Source organism: Pleurodeles waltl, chromosome 9 (assembly GCF_031143425.1).
Source record: "Pleurodeles waltl isolate 20211129_DDA chromosome 9, aPleWal1.hap1.20221129, whole genome shotgun sequence".
Taxonomy (NCBI): Eukaryota; Metazoa; Chordata; class Amphibia; order Caudata; family Salamandridae; genus Pleurodeles; species Pleurodeles waltl.
Window position 1 is genome coordinate 269,827,406 of NC_090448.1, and position 21,367 is coordinate 269,848,772.

Sequence of the window (21,367 nt, forward strand, 5' to 3'; positions counted from 1 at the left end):
TTTGAAAGCTGCACCTGAGGTGACTCCTCCTCACTTCGCAACAGAAGGTTATTAGAAAAGGGGAACAAAAGTATAAGAAGTGCCCGAAATCAATTCTTTTTTAGCCACGGTGGCATAATGGAAATCGACTCGCATGAATGAACTTGCGCAGCGAAGTTATAAACAACCGAGCTAATGCAGTACCTTAAGTTCATCCTTATTATTGTATTACACTCAAATCAATTGAGAAAGCAGCTTTTTCTAAAGGCAGGAATGGCCCTTAATTGAATAAAAGTCACTGTAATTACATCATGAGGGCTGGCGGGACTGCTGACAGCAGAAAGGGTTGAGTGCTTAGCAGAGTCCCATAGCTTGTCTGCACATTTCTGCGCATCGTTCGGCTGACAGAAATGGAAGACGGGTTCAGCGTCTAATTAGATTACAGATTTCTACCGCTGTGAGTGAGAACAGACTGTAGGAGACGTCTCTCCCGATCCCGGCATCCGCAGAAAGGGTGTTTTTCTCGAGCCGCCTTAAGCAAGGCATATGTCCATCTGGGGGATCTGCGCGTCCTCTGCGCGGGTGTTAATTTATTCGAATCAGCCCATTCGGTGAGACTCAAAGTTGCTTCGCCTGCCTCCTCTTCATCTCCCTTTTGCTCCTGGCTGCTGTTTCTCAGAGGTTGGCCTCGGAAGCGCTAGCTGCAGATGTGCGAGAAACAACAGGCAGGTCGGCCTGGCTGAGCTCTGCACCACAGCCGCTTCCTTTCATCCTAGCAAGGCCTTAAGAGAATGTGTATTTTTTCTTGAAATCAAGCAAAGTCCCGAACAATTACAATGACAACTTGGTTTCTCTGATTCAACAGCTTTTCTGAATTGCAGCAGTGTCTGACCCGCTGCTTTCAATGTAATGTAGTCTTCTGTTCTTCGTGGAGCAAGCCTTGTACAAAATATACATATTTGGTTGCCAATATTGGTTCAAGAGAATTTGTGGCCGGGCTTTACACTTCCACATGTGCAAATATCAGATGCATCACAGAAGGAGCAAGTGCAGGCTCAGTCAGTGCTTAATTTCTAAACCGTAAGTGCCAGCGCCCCAGTTTTGCTCAGGTGCTTTAGAATGCCGGGTGCAGACCATCAAGGTGGCAAAGCCTTGATTCAACCTGATGCCTCATTAATCTATCACCCGATGCTACCTACCTCTTCATCTCATTCTTTCATGTCATTTTTAGGGGCGAGCGCAAACCACTCTGTCCCCTGATGTAATCTCTCTTTGGGCATCTAACCACGCCCATGTCATGTCAGTCCCTTACATTGGTTCGTGGGCTTGCCTTTTAAAATCCACTTGCTTTCTTTCATTAGTGTAAGGCATGCATACGTCATGCCTTTTCCAGTATTTAGCCCTTCTCGAGCGCACCGACCAACTACTGGAAACATACGAGCCTCCATTCTTTCCATATGGTTTCTGGACTACTTTTTCACTTTATTTCGCAGCGCGATCGCACTGTTTTTTTTTTCATTTAATGTGGGAAGAAAAGTCTGATTAGGAGTTTACAACGCCAATAGCTCTAACTCGACGAAATGCGAGACCCGTTGCATTGTAAATGCTTGTTTAGTTCTGTGCAGACTTTCTGAGTGTTCTGCTGTGTGTATGAGCACAATGTTGTCCTAAGGTGACCTTTATATCATCTGGCTACATTAAAGTGTTCTAGCTGTATGGAAAGTATGTGCTAAGAAATCAGTGTTCCCTGGGGTGCCACAAATATCTAAGTAATGTGAGCCGATCTTCTTTCACAGTTTGATACTTCCTTTGAGCACGTTTACAGTGCTCAGTTTAAACATATTGCTGTTGGAAATTTCATGCAACTTCTGTAGGCGAAACAGCTGGCTCTCTTGAACCACGGGGCATATTTTATCAGTTAAAGTCCACTTTATTTTTAGAAAAGTGTGTTGTTGCATTGATGGTTGCCACAACATTTCAGTGGCCTGTTCCAATAAAAGCCAAGGTGCGCCAAATTCAGACAATGGGCAGGTTTCTTGTGTTAAAATATTTGCAAACGAAAGATCTCCCTAAAAATCGCTATCTTCAAATTATCACGATCGCTATGCAGTCTATCGGTTTTTCAGTCTATAGTTGGCTTTGCTTTGAAGTATACATTCCACAACCAAATTTACACAATATTCCAATTAAAAACAGCAATCATAAAGCAACCTCATGAAACATAACTTTAAAAAACTGTCCATAGATCACTATGATTTTAAAAAAAAAGACATGTCCAATAGTTGTATAAAGGCTTTCTACCTTTTGTCTGTGGTCTTCACTGCAATGTGATTGATATCTCACTACCACAGCGAAAAGAATATAAGAATATAGGCATCCCTGTTATTTTTTAAATCTGTCTTATCTGCTTCTTTAATGCATGCTTGGGACAAAACATTCAGTGGGCTTAGCGCCATGTTATCCTTTCCTCATACTATTAAAAGCAAGAGGTAAGATTCACATCCTTCAGGATAAAAATAACTTTTGCAGTTAATTAATCTCTAGATATCTTGCACCAGACCTTATTTGATCAACAAGAAAAGAGCTTTAAGAAAATCTATTGAGAGAAGGGCTTTGGCTCTGTCCCAAGACGTTTTATTGTGAGTGCGTCTGACCTTATTTGGTCTTATATAATTTAATCATAAGGGATGCGTTAGAGGTTCGATAGACCTTTTGAGTGCGCTTAGAGCAATCTCACCATCACTACCTTCAGTTTATTACATCCGAATCTAGTGACAACAACATATGCAGTAATCAATTTGTCAGAAATCTTGAGTTCGTAAACTTCACGCATCATGGCCCATGTTGCCATGAATAAACACACTTTTAGTAAAAGTTAGAAAGTTTATTTCCCTATATTAACAATGCTAACCACGTATATTAGTCTCAATACCAAATGATAAACATATATGAATAACACTGGCTGACCAAATCTTCTAAAGAATTTCAATTTAACTAAAGCATTTACAATTAGGAAGTCAAGAGTCACAGTTCAAATCAATAGCAACAGTACTGCACAATAGAAATTACATACATCAAGATTCAACAGGTGAACAAGATCAATTCTTAGTTAACCCATTTAGTGCGGGCGTGAAAAAATAGATAGATCTATATATCTATCTATATATATACATATATATATATATATATATGTATACATATATATATATATATATGTATATGTATATATATATATATATATATATAGAGAGAGAGAGAGAGATCTATCTCGATATAGATCTACATATCTATATATATATATAGATATACAGATATATATATAGATATATAGATCACTTTTGTCAATGCATGTGTGGTTTCCCTGGGGGCTGCGGTCGCCCCCCAGGAAAACCAGACCCACATATAAAAGTGATATATATATATATATATATATATATATATATTTGCCACCAGTTGTCTTGCAGTTGCAGCTTGCATCTTCACAGCAATGCACATAGCTCAACTGTCTCGTTTCAACTGTAGCTTTTAGGCAGCAATAAAAAAGTCAAGTAAGTCTTGTGATTATGTTTCTGCTACAAAATGATCAGACTTTTGTTTAGTGGCAGTTTTGGTGCCATAAAGAAGTGCAGAAGGTTTATATGCCTACTGAAAAGAGTAAATCTGTATTTTATGTAAATAGCTGAGTACATTAGTAAAGTCTGCCACTACCTGCGCTATAATACAAATGAAATGTATGTGCGGGGGTGACTATGGAGAGATGAAGGGCACTTTTGCTGGGTGGTAGTGAGGGAATCCGAGGAGGAGGGCATGGGAGTGGGAGCACCAATAATGATTGTTGGACTGGGTGCTAGAGGTGCTAAAGACTGTGACAATTGGTATGTGACAAGGTGTTTTTTGAGTGCCTTGAAAGAACGTCCTGATTGAGGGAAGAAGCGCAAGTAAGGAGACCTCTACTGTTGCACGTATCACACACACACCAGCAATTTTGTGACTGTCTACTTAGGCTACAGTTTTAGAGCAACAGTTTAGCCAGTAGCAGAGATGGCATCTCATTGGATGACTGCTGCTCACACCCTCATTCGGGTTATAGAGAACAGCTTTGACATAGGATCAGAGACTGAGACAGCAGATACTGAGACAGCATCTGAGGGATAGGACAATGGCGCAGACTCTGGGAGTGGTTTTTCAGTCAGAGGAGTCCCATTTGATAACTCCTCTTCCAGTAATTATGAGGGAGGTGATGAGGACAGTCCTGCTGTCCCTTCGCAAGCACAGTCTGTGCAAAGGGACAATACCGGGTTAGCCCAACCCAGAGAGCAGGTGAAGGCGGCTGCAAGCACAAAGAAAGAGTGCTCTCCTGGGATCTCCCCAATTTAGTTCAGACCCAAATTTCACCGCGCAAATCGTATTGTGGAGACATCAAAATTATATATCACAAAACAAACTGGTTTTGTAAGGCAGGCACCTGTGTTTTTGGTCCTGGGCTCGGCGGCCATATAGGGAAACATACTAAACCCAGACATTTCTGGAAACTAGACATCCGGGGGAGTCCACAGAGGTGTGACTTGTGTGGATTCCCCAAAGTTTTCTTACCCAGAATACCCTGCAAAGCTGAAATGTTGAATAAAAACTCTATTTTTTCTTGCATTTCTGTCACACAAACTACAGGAATATGCTGGGATCCACAAAATTCCTACCACCCAGTGATTCCTCACCTGTCCTGATAAAAACACTACCCCACTGGAGTGCCTGTACCTAGTGCCTGCATCAGGAATGGATCATCCCTGGTTCAACAGTTACCTCATGTAAGGACCAACATTGACCGTTGTGTGATCTATTCCTGCCGCAGGCACTAGGCCTACCCACACAAGTGGGGTACCATTTTTATATGGAGACTTGGGGGGATGCTGGGTGGGAGAAAATTAGTGGCTCCTTTCAGATTCCAGAACTGTCTATCACCGAAATGTGAGGAAAAAGTGTTTTTTTGCCAAATATTGAGGTTTGCAAAGGATTCTGGGTAACAGAACCTGGTGAAAGCCCCACAAATCACCCCATCTTAGATTCCCCTAGGTGTCTAGTTTTCATAAATGCACAGGTTTGGTAGGTTTCCCTAGGTGTTGGCTGAGCTAGTGGCCAAAATCCACAGCTAGGCACTTTGCAAAAAAATTGTCTGTTTTCTTTGGGAAAATATGATGTGTCCACTTTGTGTTTTGGGGCATTTCCTGTCGCGGGCGCTAGGCTTACCCACACAAGTGAGGTACCATTTTTATCGGGAGACTTGGGGAAATGCTGGGTGGAAGGAAATTTGTGGCTCCTCTTAGATTCCAGAACATTCTGTCACCGAAATGTGAGGAAAAAGTGTTTTTTGGCCAAATTTTGAGGTTTGCAAAGGATTCTGGGTAACAGAACCTGGTGAGAGCCCCACAAGGCACCCCATCTTTGATTCCCCTAGGTGTCTAGTTTTCAAAAATGCACAGCTGTGGTACGTTTCCTTAGGTGCCGGCTGAGCTAGAGGCCAAAATCCACAGCTAGGCACTTTGCAAAAAACAGCTCTGTTTTCTTTGGGAAAATATGATGTGTCCACATTGTGTTCTGGGGCAATTCTTGTTGCGGGCTCTAGGCCTACCCACACAACTGAGGTACTATTTTTATTGGGAGACTTGGGGGAACGCTGGGTTGAAGGAAATTAGTGGCTCCTCTTAGATTCCAGAACTTTTTCTCACCGAAATGTGAGGAAAAAGTGTTTTTTGGCCAAATTGTGAGGTTTGCAAAGGATTCTGGGTAACAGAACCTGGTGAGAGCCCCACAAGTCACCCCATCTTGGATTCCCCTAGGTGTCTAGTTTTAAAAAATGCACAGGTTTGGCAGGTTTCCTTAGGTGCCGGCTGAGCTAGAGGCCAAAATCCACAGCTAGGCACTTTGCAAAAAACACGTCAGATTTCAATGTAAATATGTGATGTGTCCATGTTGCTTTTCCTGTCGCGAGCATTAGGCCTACCCACGCAAGTGAGGTACCATTTTTATTGGGAGAACACAGAATAGCAAAACAAGTGTTATTGCCCTTTGTCTTTCGCTACACTTTTTCCTTTCAAATATAAGACAGTGTGTAAAAAAGACGTCTATTTGAGAAATGCCCTGTAATTCTCATGCTAGTATGGGCACCCCAGAATTCAGAGATGTGCACATAACCACTGCCCTCAACACCTTATCCTATGCCCATTTGGGAAATACAAAGGTTTTCTTGATACCTATTTTTCACTCTTTATATTTCAGTAAATGAATTGCTGTATACCCAGTATAGAATGAAAACCCATTGCAAGGTGCAGCTCATTTATTGGCTCTGGGTACCTAGGGATCTTGATGAACCTACAAGCTCTATATATCCCCGCAACCAGAAGGGTCCAGCAGACGTAACGGTATATTACTTTCAAAAATATGACATTGCAGGAAAAAGTTACACAGTAAAACGTGGAGAAAAATGGCTAGGTTTTTTCAGCTCAATTTCAAATTTTTTTTTTATTTCAGCTGTTATTTTCTGTAGGAAGACCTTGTAGGATCTACACAAATGACCCCTTCTGAATTCAGAATTTTGTCTATTTTTCAGAAATGTTTAGCTTTCTGGGATCCAGCATTGGTTTCATACCCATTCCTGTCACTAACTGGAAGGAGGATGAAAGCAAAAAAAATAGTAAAAATGGGGTATGTCCCAGTAAAATGCAAACTTTTTTTGAAAAATGTGGTGTTCTGATTCAAGTCTGCCTGGTCCTGAAAGCGGGGAAGATGATAATTTTAGCACCTCAAACCATTTGTTGATGCCATTTTCAGGGAAAAAACCACAAGCCTTCTTCGGCAGCCCTTTTTTTTCATTTTGTTGAAAAAAACAAACTTTTGCTGTATTTTGGCTAATTTCTTTGTCTCCTCCATGGGAACCCACAAACGCTGGGTCCCTTAGAATCCCTAGGATGTTGGAAAAAAGGACGCCAACTTGGTGTGGATAGCTTAGGTGGACAAAAAGCTATGAAGGCCTTAGCGCAAACTACCCCAAATAGCCAAAGAAGGGCTCAGCACTGGGGGGGGAGGGGTGGGGGGGGGGGAAAGGCCCAGCAGCTAAGAGGTTAATAATATTTATCAACATTGGGATTATTAACTAACCCACCAACTAACATAGCATGTTTGTACTATTTAGTCAAAAGTTAATTTGGGAAAACATCTAACTATGGCTCTATAATGGTACCTACAAACTAAAGAACAATATCTACAACAAACAATAGCATTTTGTTATACCTCTCCTCAAATGGATCGGCAAGCTGTGATTCTCTTCATCAGTTGGACATCCGTCTGGTCAGTTTCAGCAATGGGACAGTGAAAGGGAATGGCTCAGACATGGTGGGCTCTAGGCTATCTGAACCATTTAGGTAGCGATTTCTAAGGGATCAGCATTCACAATTGGCAATGTAAGCAATAAAGTCAAAGTTAGAAAATAAAGTCATCAGGAACTGTTCAACTCCTCAAACAGAACCACTACTGGGAAAATCAAACTAGACAAGAACCCACTTTCCTCTCTGTAGTCTAGCTAAGTTAGAATATCCTAAAGAATCCTCCCACATTGTCATTGGTCAGGAAATCATATGTTTACAGTTGGCCCAATAAAAACTAAAACCCAAATCCAAGATATATCTAAACTGTCTTTCACACATCGATGATTGGCTCCTCTTCTCCTGTTCCCGCCATCAGGCTCATCAGATAACTCTTTTGTTGCAATCCATACTCCAGTCAGTGCATCTATTGTTAGTTCCTGGGAACATTTCAGTCTCATGCATCAAATTAACTTTGTAGCGATCATTAGTACAACATGGTTCTGCAAGCAGTTCTCATGAGAAAGATAAAGACATCTACAAATCGTTTGGTCAGCACAGTGTGAACAATGAAAGCATTAATTCTTCAGCCTTACAATACATTTTCCACAATTGATTAAACATTGCAGCTTGACATGAGGTTTTGCAAAATAGGCCCAAACCTCACCTAAAGGTATTAAAACAAATGTATAGCATGAAATTGTTAATATGATATACTAATACATTTTCTCTACACATGCACAATAACTAATAATAATATGCATTTACTAAAAACATTTTGTATTTGATGAAGGCCACTCAAGTGGACACATTTTACAAAATGCACATTATTTTCTATGTTAGCTTAATTCCATGTAAATTCTTAACTCATAATAAATGAAAATCATTAGAAATTAATTCAGCTTTCACAGTATGCTTACTGTGAAAAAAGTGCTTGTATAACAGGTTTTGTCTCATGGGAATGCGTATGCTCAACACTGCAGGACTGAGTTGGTTATGGTAACATGCCATGATTCAAGGCTATAAGCCTGATCTGTTTAGTATGATTATTTACCACAAAGACAGTAGGCCTGACTGTTGTGAACAGCAAATATTAAAGCTGGTAAGCCTATAAAGATGGATGGTTATTACACTGTCTTAGTGCTTGTAGACAGGTAATGCATTACAGGGAATCTCACAGATTGCCAAAGTGGGCAACGCTTTCAGTTTAGGTCACCCTCTGTAACAAACCCTCCGGGTAGCCGATTGGCACTTTGTCAATTCTTGTTATGCTATTTTAGGAAGGGGTGTATATTGTTTTGTCAACTGTAATTGTCTAAATTTTTATACATTTATAACTGTATAAAAATAGCTAACATGTGGGAAAGCTTGCAGTATTAATGAGCTGCTTATGTCGAAAAGCCAGTAAATTGTTGATTATTATTTGTATTATTTAGCCAGTGATAAAGGCTGTAGGTCTAATTAGTTCATAGGAATTGTTATGTCAGAGGCCATGGAGCTAATCTTTTTATTATGAAGATGAATCACAAATGCAATATGCCTGAATATTCAAATGGTTATTGTGATTTCCCTAGGTTATTTGCAAGACTGCAGAGACTGACAGAGGACCACCCCTGTGTATTTATTGTTGGGACTGTGTTTCCATTGGAAATTGAATTTTTAGTCTGCTAATGACTTTGGTGCTGTCTGGCAAATCCTCACAAACCTTTCTGTAAAAAAGTTTATCCACCTCAGCTTCTTCCTGAAAAATCTTGGGGTGTACTGCTTATGACCTCACATATTGCATCACTTATAACATGTTCTATTACATTATTAATAAATTCACTTATGACATCAGGGTGGCAAGTTACTTTTAGTTACTTCAGTTAACTTTAAGTACTGAATTTCAGTGTTTTGTAGAACTTAAAATGTCGTGTTGTAACTGAAATCTCCACCTGATAATAATGCCATTTTAACCTTTGTTTTTTTTCAATGAAAAATAAATACATATATATATATATATATATATATATATATATATATATATATATATATATATATATATATTCACTGTATTTGTTTTAAAGGCCAGGCCTTGTAACTCACACAACCTCCTGCTGCACAGTGTGTGGGTTGGCTTTACATCTGGTAACAATATATTACTTTACATTAAAAAAAACAGAAATTCACTGATAAAAACCAAAAGTTAAAGTAACGTTATAGTGAGATGAGAATTTCAGTGAAAACATAACATTTTGAACATACAAAACCACTGAAATTCACCAGTTATAGTTATCTCTGGTAACTATTACTCGTGCCGTAGGTAACTATAACTCACACCCTCGCCATGCACAGTTTTCTTATCTATAATTACATTACAAATGTTGCAGTGATATTATCAATGGTGAGTAATTAGCAGTACATGGCAAGGGTGCAAGTTATAGTTACATTAGCGAACAAGTTATATTTACCAGAGACAACTATAACTGGTGAATTTCAGTGGTTTTGTATATTTTAAACATTACATTGTCACTGACATTTTTACTTAACTGTAACTTTACTTTAACCTTTGTTTTTTTTCAATTAATTTCTGTTTTTATTTAATGTAAAGAAATATTTTGTTACCATACCTAAAGTCAGCCTTCTGGCACACACTGTGCAGCAGGAGGTTGGGTTGGTCACAGGGCCTTTAAAAAAAAAAAATACGGTGAGGTCTCCTAGGGTCCTGGTTTCAATGAACCAGGACACTTACTGTTTTTTTTCTAAGGTTGCTGGGTAGGGCGTGAGAGGGGGCTGCAGATTTCTCTACAGTCACACACAACATTAAGAAAAAATGTCGGTGGTGCACATGCCCCTTCTAGGGACATCACCAAAAACAAAAAAGTATGTAAATAGCCCTTGCAAGGCATTATAGGGCACTCCTTGAGGGAACAGTGAATAATAAATGAGCGACTGTAGCTGCTCATTTATTATTTCCTTTTTGTTTTTTATTTTCCTGGGTGTCCCAGTCCCACAGTTTTTTTGTAGGGCCTGTGAGGGGATCACCTCGGCCCCTGCTGCCCCGCCGTCTTATTGTAGGTGCTGCCAAATATTTATTAAACTAAGGGATGCCCCGGGGCTCCCTATGTTTCTATTTTTCTTTGAGGCCGTGGGGGAAGCCATAGGGCACCTGCAGCCCGACGCCTCCCTGCTCCTGCAGGAGCTGACACTTTCTATTTATTTTGTGATTTCCCCAATGCCAACCCGGGCACCCCACTGCAGGTTCATTGTTAGGTGTTGCAGGGAGAAGGCCCAGGACCCGGGCAGCCCTGCCAGCTCCCCTGCTTGCACTAATCATAGATGAAGCTGGAGCCAGCATTCCTCCAGATCTGCAGGGGCAGCTTTTACTTAGCACCTATAGGCCAGGATAATTTCCATGTATTCTCCCTTTCCAAGAATGCAGGCAGAGAAAATGTTTGTTCTCACCCTGGGCAGAAGCAGCTTTGTGCTCCTGCCCGGTTGGAGAACATTATTTTTTCCTACCTGTGCCTGTGTGCAGGGAAACAGATGGTGTCCTGGATGTTCGGTACCCCAGGACACCATCCCTGAGCTGGCCCTAGGGAAGGGGTTCCCTGGGACTGTGGATGGCTTAGAGAATCAGATGCACCCCGACTCCCTGATTCATAGTTTATGTCCCCGGGGATTGGGTCCCCAGGGTCTCTTCAGGCTCAGGGAGGGGGGTGCCGGAAGATATTAACCTAGAAGACAAGATAAATTTATTTCATTGATCCAGCTCTATATTCTTCAGCCACCATTGGTCGCTGTCCACAATCAAATAACAAGCACTCTTTTTCATGTTACTTCCCCTCACTCCTAATTGCTGTTATCATCTACATCATTGTCAAAAAAATCCTTCTTGGCATCAGACTTTGCACTCCTCATTGGTACTACTATCACTTTTATAATGACATCAGTCACTGGAAAATAATATGGAACCAACAACAAAATTATGTCTTTAGTGCAACCTATGCACAGGTCGACATCCAATTTTTGCTGTCCTGAATCACTAGCATGCTCAAGTTTAGTATTCATCTCCACTGGAATTTCTGCAGACGCTTCACTTGTGTGAGTACAAACAAATCCATGCAAACGTCCACCTTCATCAGCACTGATAGCTGTCTTGGATGTGTTGTGTTGACGTGGAAGGAGACTGGTGGGTCCATGTTGTTCCTTCACCAACATCCAGATATACAGGTTTTCGGGTGACCAGTCTGACAGATGATATAGGCCTAATCTGTAAGGGGGGTTGGCTACAGGTTTTCAATGGTAATTTTAGGTTAATGATTATATACTTGTTATGTTGTAGGACAGCTTAAACTGAATATAGTATGTCTGAGGTGTTTACATTGATGAATCAATAATAAAGTGCATGGGCCTAATTGATTCATTAGATAAGGTTATGGCAGATGTCATAGGTCTAATCTGTTTATCAGAAGAACTTACAAGTTAGACCTGAATTATGAATTGTGAAAATAATGTATTAAAGAAAACATGCTTGCAGATTACTGTAGTAAACAAGGATGTTAACGTAGGTTACTTCATTTAACAAGACCTGTGGGAGATTTGCACGGTGGCACTCCCGTGAATGTATAGCATGTGCCGTAAATTTGTACTATGAGTGGCGCACTCACAGCACATCTTACCACAAATCGCACATAATTCCGTAAAGTGGTTTACTGGCGTACTTTGGGGGATTTCGTGTAACCAGCCTGAAGTAACATTCCTGAAATTACACATCATGCCGGTGTTAGTTAAATTTTGGACAGGCCTATTCAATTGCCTTGTGGGTAATAATATTTTTCCAGATTACTTGTGCACATATGTCAGAAAATGAGGGCCTCATTTACAAGACCTTTGCGCTACTGTTGCATCATTTTTTTTACGCAACGGTGGCACTAGTAGTGCTCTACTCTGCTCCAGATTTACAAAGTGACATTTTGGGCCCAATGCGGCAGTTTGTAAATTCTTGCATTACATTTTATAACTGTGCCAGGTATAATATATGCAGGGTAGGTGCACCCATGTGAAAAGGCATGCAGAACTGACGCAGTGAAATTTGCAACATTTCACTGGGTTCTTCTGTGACTTCACTGTGGTAGAATTTTATTGCCTGCTCATAGCAGGCTTAAAATTGATGCAGAGGTTTTCTCTATGGGGGCCTTCTTGCATTGCTGGAGTAGCTTATTTTTTTGGTGTTAATCCAGCAATGTGTGAGTTTAGGTCTAACAGATGCATTAGAATTTCCTGCACATCTGTGAAAACGGGCGCCATGGAATTCTGTATTGTAAATACAGTGCATCCATGGCATAGTTAGGGGATCGTAGGGCAGTGCAAGAAATCTGACGCAATGAGGCCGATAAATCAGATCTTGTAAATGAGGGCCTGAGTATGCTCCATTGTCTGCTCTGGGGGCCACTCCTTTAGTTTTCCATCTTTTTGTTTCTATACCCCTTTCAGTTTTTTCCTGCTTTTTAAATTTTTTTAGCACTTCTTCCTGTTTCCCAGACAGTTCTAATGGGTCGCTCGCTTCCTGCTCATTTCACCTTCAGTGTGCTGCATTCTGTGCAATCATTATTTCTAAACTGGATGGCCATTGTGGCATGGTATTGTCCAAGTGTATTATTGTTTTACTGTTCCAAGATATCCACCCTGTTCAGATGCATTATGTTGACTACACTGGATCACTACAATAATGATATACTATACACTGGTGATACTCAGAGTATGGACTGGGGGCTTCATGTAGCCCTCCCCATCTTTACATGTGGCCTCCTGGTCAACAGCAGCACTGGGGTGCTGTTCACTCAACTGGGCACTAATATCAAAAATATGTTAAATAAAAAGGCAAGCATTTGAATAAAGGTTAATTGAAGTTAAAGAAATGTAGTAACTAGGCTGTCCTGTACCTGGGATGAATCACAGGTTTTTTGTTTTACATTGTGCAATTCAGTCACTAGATGTATATTGTTTGGACCCCCTACACCCACCTTAATGTCAACCACCCACTTCCCCTGAAAAAACCCTGACCACCACTCTGCTAGCATCAATGCGGCCCTTGGGCAAATCACAGACCAAACTTCTTAGCCCAGGAAAAATGTTTGTGAGTACTCTTTCTATACACTTTAACATTCGAAGATCACTCCCCAGTACAATGTTTACTGAGTGACCATCTTGCAATGGTATTGTGCTCAGTGTAACATTGTTGTTTCACTACAAGATTGCCAATACGGTGCTTCTAAATGTGACAGCTAGGTGTGAACTTTAAAACAACAATAGATGGTGAATAATACCATTGCAAGATGGCCTCCTGCTGCTATGTTAATTTTATTTTTCCAATGCAAGCATATGACCACCACGTTTATATGCAGCATGCTTTATTTTCTACATTTAGGCTTTCCATTTCTCTTACAACCACTTGTTGGGAGTGTGTTAGTTTTTTTGCAGATGGGTAAGTGGATGAATGGGAGAATGAGTCTTTGGGTAGATGAATTACTTTATGAGTGCAGGAATGAGTGACCGAGGGTGAATATGCTTACTTATTGAGTGCCTAAACTCATAAGTCGCGGAAGAGGCACTTTCAGTTATAAGCCAGACCTGTTGTCATTGCCAATATGTGTTTAGTTATTTAACAGATTTATACATTACATGCACTACAAACATTTTAAGGTGTGTTACACAGAGTATATTTGGGAGGAAAAAGACATTATGACAAAATAGCAGTACCACTAAGGCACTCACTAAATGTGGCCACTAATTCTGATGGGACTGGGGATTGGCCCCATCAGAATTATGAGATCCAGAGAAACACTACTGAAAGCAGCTCAAAATTTCAGGTGAAAGTCTGTGGCAAAATGAGGAATTACTGGAGGAATAAAATCTGAACCTATTGATTCTTTGGTAATTCCTCATTTCTAATTTGATCCTTAGGGTCCAACTTGCAATATGTTGCATTTTCCTGTCCTTAGAGCTACTGGTACTTCTAGTATAGGTAACTCTGGGGGTAAGAGAATATACTGGATCATTTTCTGGGATCCTTCTTACTGAGGCCTACGTAGCATGGTTACTGGAAAACCAAAATGCTGAAAAGGCAGAGAGTAAGGGAGAGACTAGATTATTCTTATTTCAGAGAGAGTGGTGGAAGAGGTGAGAACACTGGGGTTAGGTCTGATCTCAAAGATTTAAAAAAAAAATTAAAACTAGTTTAGTGATATTTTAATAAAGATGAATGTTAAATTAATGTATAACTTCAAGCAAATACTGTTAGACTATTTTATAATTAAATAAATACATGGTTTATTTTTAGATATTTTTAACATTAAATTATATTTGTGTATTTTATTTAATTTATCATGTTTTCATTTATCATCATTTCCTTTGAGGTTATGTGCAGTGCTGGACTTACTACTGTTTCTTTTTGGCAGTAATTACTTGCACTCATAAATTTGGCGCCACCATCTTTTTCGAGTGTTTTTGTGTAACTTTACACTCAGACTGTGGTAATAGATAAAAGTAGCAAAGTTGCTCCAAGGGAAAGAGCGAACATGCATGCTTTTGACAGTAGAAACGTGCACTTGTAAATTTGGCACCACTTCCTTTTTCAGGTGTTTTTGCGTAACTTTACACTCAGATTTTGTGAGTATCTAAATGTAGTAAAGTTACTTGAATATGAAAGAGTAAACATACATGTGTAAATTACTCACAAGTGTAAGTTAATTTTCTGAATATCCCAGTTTATTAGTGGTGTTGGTGGGAAAAACAAATGACTGTCATAATGTAGATATATCACATTTTGCACTATCTTATCTTTGCTTTTGATCACACTGCAGGCTTTCATAGGTGGCTAAACATAGTGTATTGGCATTGTGCCTTTTTTCCACTTTGTGACCAAAAATCACAAGGTTCGTGGTAAATGTATTAAAGTGTCTTTTAGACCTTGGGTATATTTTCATGTCTGATTCACAGCCTGGTGTTGAAAATGTGGAGTAAAATGCACAAATATTTTAGTGTCCATTTTGTTTGATTATTTTCTGCTTTAGAGATTTCACTGGTGGTAGCTTCCTGGCTTAACCATGAGCAAGCACGATTTGGCTCATCTAGCGAAAGAAACTGGGGCTGGAAAGAGACATGAGTGCTCGATTTTGCCCAAAGGCTGCAGCCTAAATGGTACCATTAATTTCCAGGTTCCTCAAATTATAAGGTGTAATGACAATATGCGGAACTGAAATTGATGTGCACCATCTTCAATCATCATTCAACCCCAAAAACTCTACTAACATTGAGGTGCAGTGCTTTGGGGCTTCCCCATTACATTTGTGTGCTATATAAAAATGTACATGCTATGAAAACAACACTGACAGCAGACATGCTGTCCATCAGACCATGCTGAGGAATGAGTAATAGGTCACACTCACATGGGAAATAGAGCTCAGCCCAGACAGCAGAATATAGAAAGTGTCCAGGTGTGAGAAACCACTCACCAAACCATGACCAGACTGCAGCATCACAGCACTCACTCTTTGAAGAAAGTGTCCTGCAGACTATGCTCTGGCCGGGGCACTATAGCACTCACACTTTGAAGGCTGTGCTCAGTGGAACATGCGCTGAAAAGGGCATTACAGCACTGTCAGTTGAAGGCAGTGCAGAGCAGAACATGCTCAGGCAGAGTGTTAGGGCACTCTAACATGCGAGGAAGAGGTCAGCAGAACATGCTCAATAGGCGCAATGCAACACTCTTACAATGACATTTTAATAAGGGGAACTGGACATTTGCCACTTATGACAGATGTTCCAAATTTGTCCTGCTCTACATAAGATCCTTGGGCCTGGATTTACAAACATTTTCACAATGCAGGATAGAAAATGAAGATGCTACATTTGTGGCATTGGATGAAAAGGAATGAGCAGAACTGTGCCATATTTTCAAAGAAATTTCTGCTCTCTCTCTGTCCTGGCTCACCTTGGGCTGCCTAGCATCAACAAAGGTACCACAGGCCATTGTGCAAACCGGTCTGCATTATGGTAAGGATAGAGTTTTTGCAGGAAGGAGTGCCTTCTAACAGAGACCTATGGGCTTTTTCCTCTTCGAATGTGTCGTGCGGAATGCAGCACCCATGCAAAGAGGAAATAATGAGGAGAAATAAAGATATTTTTCCTCATCACACCAGCCTCTGGCATGTGCACCATTCTGGCTCAAACCCATGTCTACAACGTTTTGTAAATATGGGTTTGCACCAGAATCCATTGATAGATGGATGGAATGTCATGCACCACTTATTGAACACATCCCTGATGAAAAACAACGCAAATCGACAGTAGCATAGGTTTGTAAATACCCTAATTGATTTTGTGTCAAAAAAGTGATGCAAACCTAAAGCAAAACCTTTGAAAATCTGGGTCTTTGTATCCACACAGATGAAACACTAAAAAACAGGACCTGAACAGAAAGAAGTAGGGCGTGTTTATAAAGCACAGTATAGTGTGTATTCACAAGGTCAGCACAACCAAAAGAGACAACAATGTGTTGTGGCATGTGGCAGCCAGGCAATATTTCCATGCCTTGAGCTGCTCATGTGACCATGTTTATGCTCATGTGCTGTGGCGCGTTTCGCTCCGTCGGCTGAATCACGTCCGTTGAGACGTTGAGTGTTCGGTCGTTGGAGTGAGGCATTTCATTGCAGTGAGAGTGGTTGCTTGTTTTCTGCTCTCCCCAAGGCTGCAATTTTGGAAACAAATCTTTGTCACCAAACCTACCTTCTTATATGCAGTTTCTTAATGGCACAATACTATGGTTCATGCCACCAAGTAGTCATAGATCACCATTACAACCTTAGGCCCATGGGTGGTTAGCGTTGCTTTAGCATAATTTATTGTGGCATTAAAGCAGCACTAACCTAACTCCATATTTATATTTTGATGCTAGACATGTCTAGCATCAAAATATAGGAGTTAGCGCCATGTTTAGGATGCTCGAAACCACCTTGCGTCAATGAGATGCAAGGTAGGCATTTCCGTCCTAAACACAACGCTAACCCCCTAGCACCATACTTATCTCCAGGCGCAGAAATGACGCGCAAGGAGGTGGGACTAATTAATGGTGCTAAGCCTGCTTAGCGCCAATATTTAACGCCTGGGTCAGACCAGGTGTTAGGGTGCAGGGAGGCCCATTTCCATGGCTAGTCACCATGGAATGGGCACAAAAATACCCATCCCAAGCCCCACAAAAACCACCATCCACACAAAAGGGACACTACAGGAGGGGGACCCCATTCCAGGTAAGTTCAGGTAAGTATAATTTATTTTGTGTAAGTGCCACTGGGGGCCCCTTACATAGGAACCCCTGCCAGGCACTGGGTATTTTGGGCTTGCCCAGGGAGATGCTAGTCCCCTGTGGTGGGCATTGGGGTGGTGGTAATGACGCCTGTCTTCACTTAGACAGGAGTCATTTTTTGGCTGCTTGGGTGTCATAAAATGACGCTAGGCTGATTACCAGCATATTTTTTGCCACTAAACAACCTAACATCATTTCAGATCCTCTAACGCCATTTTCCCTAACGCCATCCCTGACCGGCTAGCGTCTTTTTTTTTTTTAGATGCTAGCCATTCCTTAGCGCCATCTTGCGTCATTTATTAAATATGGTGGAAAGATTGCTCTAAGGAACGCCGTTATCCGGCGTTAAGAAAAATGACGCACAGCTGCATTAGCGCAGTTTAGTGTAATTTTTCATAAATATGGTACTTAGTGAGTGGCATTGCAGAGCACATTGCAGCATAGAGAATGATAAGCAGGACAGGCTGAGGCAGGTTAAAACAGGACATTGTCACAGAGCAGATAGTCAGCCCCTGATTATGTGCATATACCAACACTGTAGGAGATCCTCACAGTGGAGGTACTCTCTACAGACAAATAGCTCTCTGATAGTTAATCTATTTTCCATGTCCGGCTTTGCATATTTTAATGGTGAATACGATGTCTGTAATAAAGCAAGTCTAATTAATGTTTAAAAAAATATTGGTGGCGCTCTGCATAGCTAATATTAAATAATGATTTATTGTGCGTTCCTTAGATGGAGAGTGCAACACTTGCCAAAAAACACATGAAGAATTTGTCTAGAGGGCATGTTCGGCTCAGGCTCACACGAGGATTGGATGCACTGAGTCAGACTTTTAGAATGTTATATGGTGAGGAAGATATCAGTCATAACATAGGGCTGATGACTGTTGCATGTTTTAATTGCTGGACAACTAGTGAATAATTGTTGATGGCATGTGCATTGATTTACACATGCACAGAACAGGAATGACTAGTTAACATTGCATATGCAGAGTGGTTTAACAAGGGGCAAATACATCAGCAGGTCACCTCATACTTCAGCAATACAAAGCATAATTTTAGTGAAAAATGAATCATTTAAGCCTTCTGAAAATGCAACATCAACCCCTGCTGCCAGGGCAGGCACAGCTCAGCCAGCGTCAATAGCCAAAACAAACCTATCAATTCTTTAATTAATGAGTCACAGCAAGGCACTCTCTGATTAGGAGACAGGGCGAGGGCTTTTTTAGGGACAAGAGTACAGTAAGGACACAGGAACTAAATAATAGCTTTGTACTCGGAACTATTGACTACTGAAACATCGTGCTATCAAAATATTGTGGCCAGAATATCAAGGATAAAAATAGCAACAAGGTTAGTGCACATAGGTAAGTATAAGTGTATGTGTAGGGAGGGGTAGACTGGGACAGAAATAAGGCCCAGGCACCAACATAAAAGCAGCCCCGTTGGTGAATTAGCTAGCTCAAAAATGGCCCATGTTTGTAAATTGGGGAAGTTTTGAATTTGTAAAGACACACTGTGAAAGTGTTTTTCAAGGGATGGAGGACTGCATGGATTTGAACTTGGTGCTAACCATAATATAGGACCATAGGCAGACAAAAACCTGCCCCACACACTGACTTTGTCAGACCAGCCCTTCGGGCACTGCCTGATTGCCTGATAGGCCAGTCCGACCCTGGGGTTTACTCATTACAACAAGGTGCATGCATACAAGTATGTATAAAGGTAAGTATAAGATTACTTACCTACATGCATTTTTCTGGTCGATATTTTGGTCCTCAATATTTTGGCCTTGATATTTTTGTAGCACAATATTGTGGAATTAAATTTCTAACTCACGGCAGAGGTAAAAAAAAGGATACAATGAAAGACTGAAAGAATTGTGAGTTTAGATACTAATCTTTTCTGCATATGAGTCATTTTTTTGTTCAAGCATTCCAAATTTTCTCAATACAAACTTCCAAATGAAACATACCGGAAGTCCTGAGAAGGTGACTAAGTAACTCGACAGGCACAAATACGAGTTGGTTCTTTTTATTCTAAGATACTAACTTAGATATCATAAAAAAAATTGGAATTTCCATTCTTCAAGTTATTTCAGGATTAACATTTTTTGTGTTTTTCCTCCCTAGAGATGTGTCTGTCCATGTGAGTGAATACACAGCAGCCAACTTGAAATAGAGTTTAAAACAATAAGAAACTACATTACAAAATAGCCGAAGTGCAAGCATGCACATGCCTGGTGGCTATTTTTTAGTGGGTATTCTTTTGAAACATCATTAAAACATAACTGTCGTATATGCACTTGCATGCACGAAGGCATCTCATCATGCAATGGAATTTAAAAAACAAAATAGAAAAATACATTACAAGATGGCCACCCTAAATGCCGCCATCTCGGAATGATTTGGCTTTGCCAGTACTTGGGGAGCAATTCAGCAAGCATTGGCAAAGCCGAATTATGAGCAGGTGGGCCAAATAGTGCCTGTTGGAGAAGCATACAGGACAGCAGGGTAAAGAAATTTGGTTTTGGGATCAGGGCATGGAGACAACGAATACAGGTTGCATCACAGTGGAGAGGTTACCAAAGGGGATGACTTTACACCCATAACCTTCCACAAAATCTCATAGCATTAAGAGCAGGCAACACAACCAATGACAACAGCAACAGCTGTCTGTGGGTGAGATCTACAAAGGAAAAGAGAGCTCTACCTTTCTGTATAGTTTACATCATGAGATATAAAGCTAGAGTGTACAATCATCAACACTGACAATGTAATCCAGTATGAAGGATGGAGAAGCCCTGTTCCACTCCATCTTGGCTACAGTTGGGCTACGGATCAATGCAGCAGGTTCAACAGTTTCAAAGAGAAGTGAGCAGGTTCTGAAGTATCATATCATGAGGTTAAAGGAGCCCTGCCTTTGACCAGCCATAGGCAGGAAAAGAAAATGTTTCCAAGTGACACCTTCCCATGGATTTCCACCATTAATGACAGTTCTCAGAAAAGGTCTGTGCTCAATCCTGACTTACAGACGTGGCATTTCGGCTGACATCAACAAAATCCATATGGATTGTGGGGAGGTGAGCACTGGGTTCTTGCTCCTTGGTATAGCACTGCTGTTCTATAGCTACGCAAACTCTATTTCTTCCCACTGGGACGTCTTTTTGTTTCAGCCCCTTATTCATATTTCTTTCAAGTTTCAAAACAACACGGCAAAGCTTACAGTATGCCCGCGCTGGCTGCCAGACTTGGATACAGGTGGTGGACGGTGGCAACAACAAAGTGGAGCTGTTGGGATGCCACCTCCATTATCTCCCCCTCTTGTCCCCCATCAATGTCAAACCCACGTTGTGATCCCAACACCCAGCTAAACGGAGGTCTCCTTCTTTATTCATTTTGTTGCTGCACATAAGCGAGCACCCACACCAGTGTTAGGAGATGAAATGCTACTTAAATACCATTTGAAGGAATAAATAAACACTCATTAGATGTGTATATTGTTATCGTTGGATGGCGTTGAAAATAAACATTGACGACCTGGGCTCAGTATTCCCATAAGGAAGCTGCGATGAAACCAGCTTAAAACAGCTGGATGTAGCTCACCAATATGCGGAGGTTTAATCGTTTTATAAAGGGATGTTAAGCTACTATAGTGAGGTAAGCATCTGAAGCCATCTAGGTGA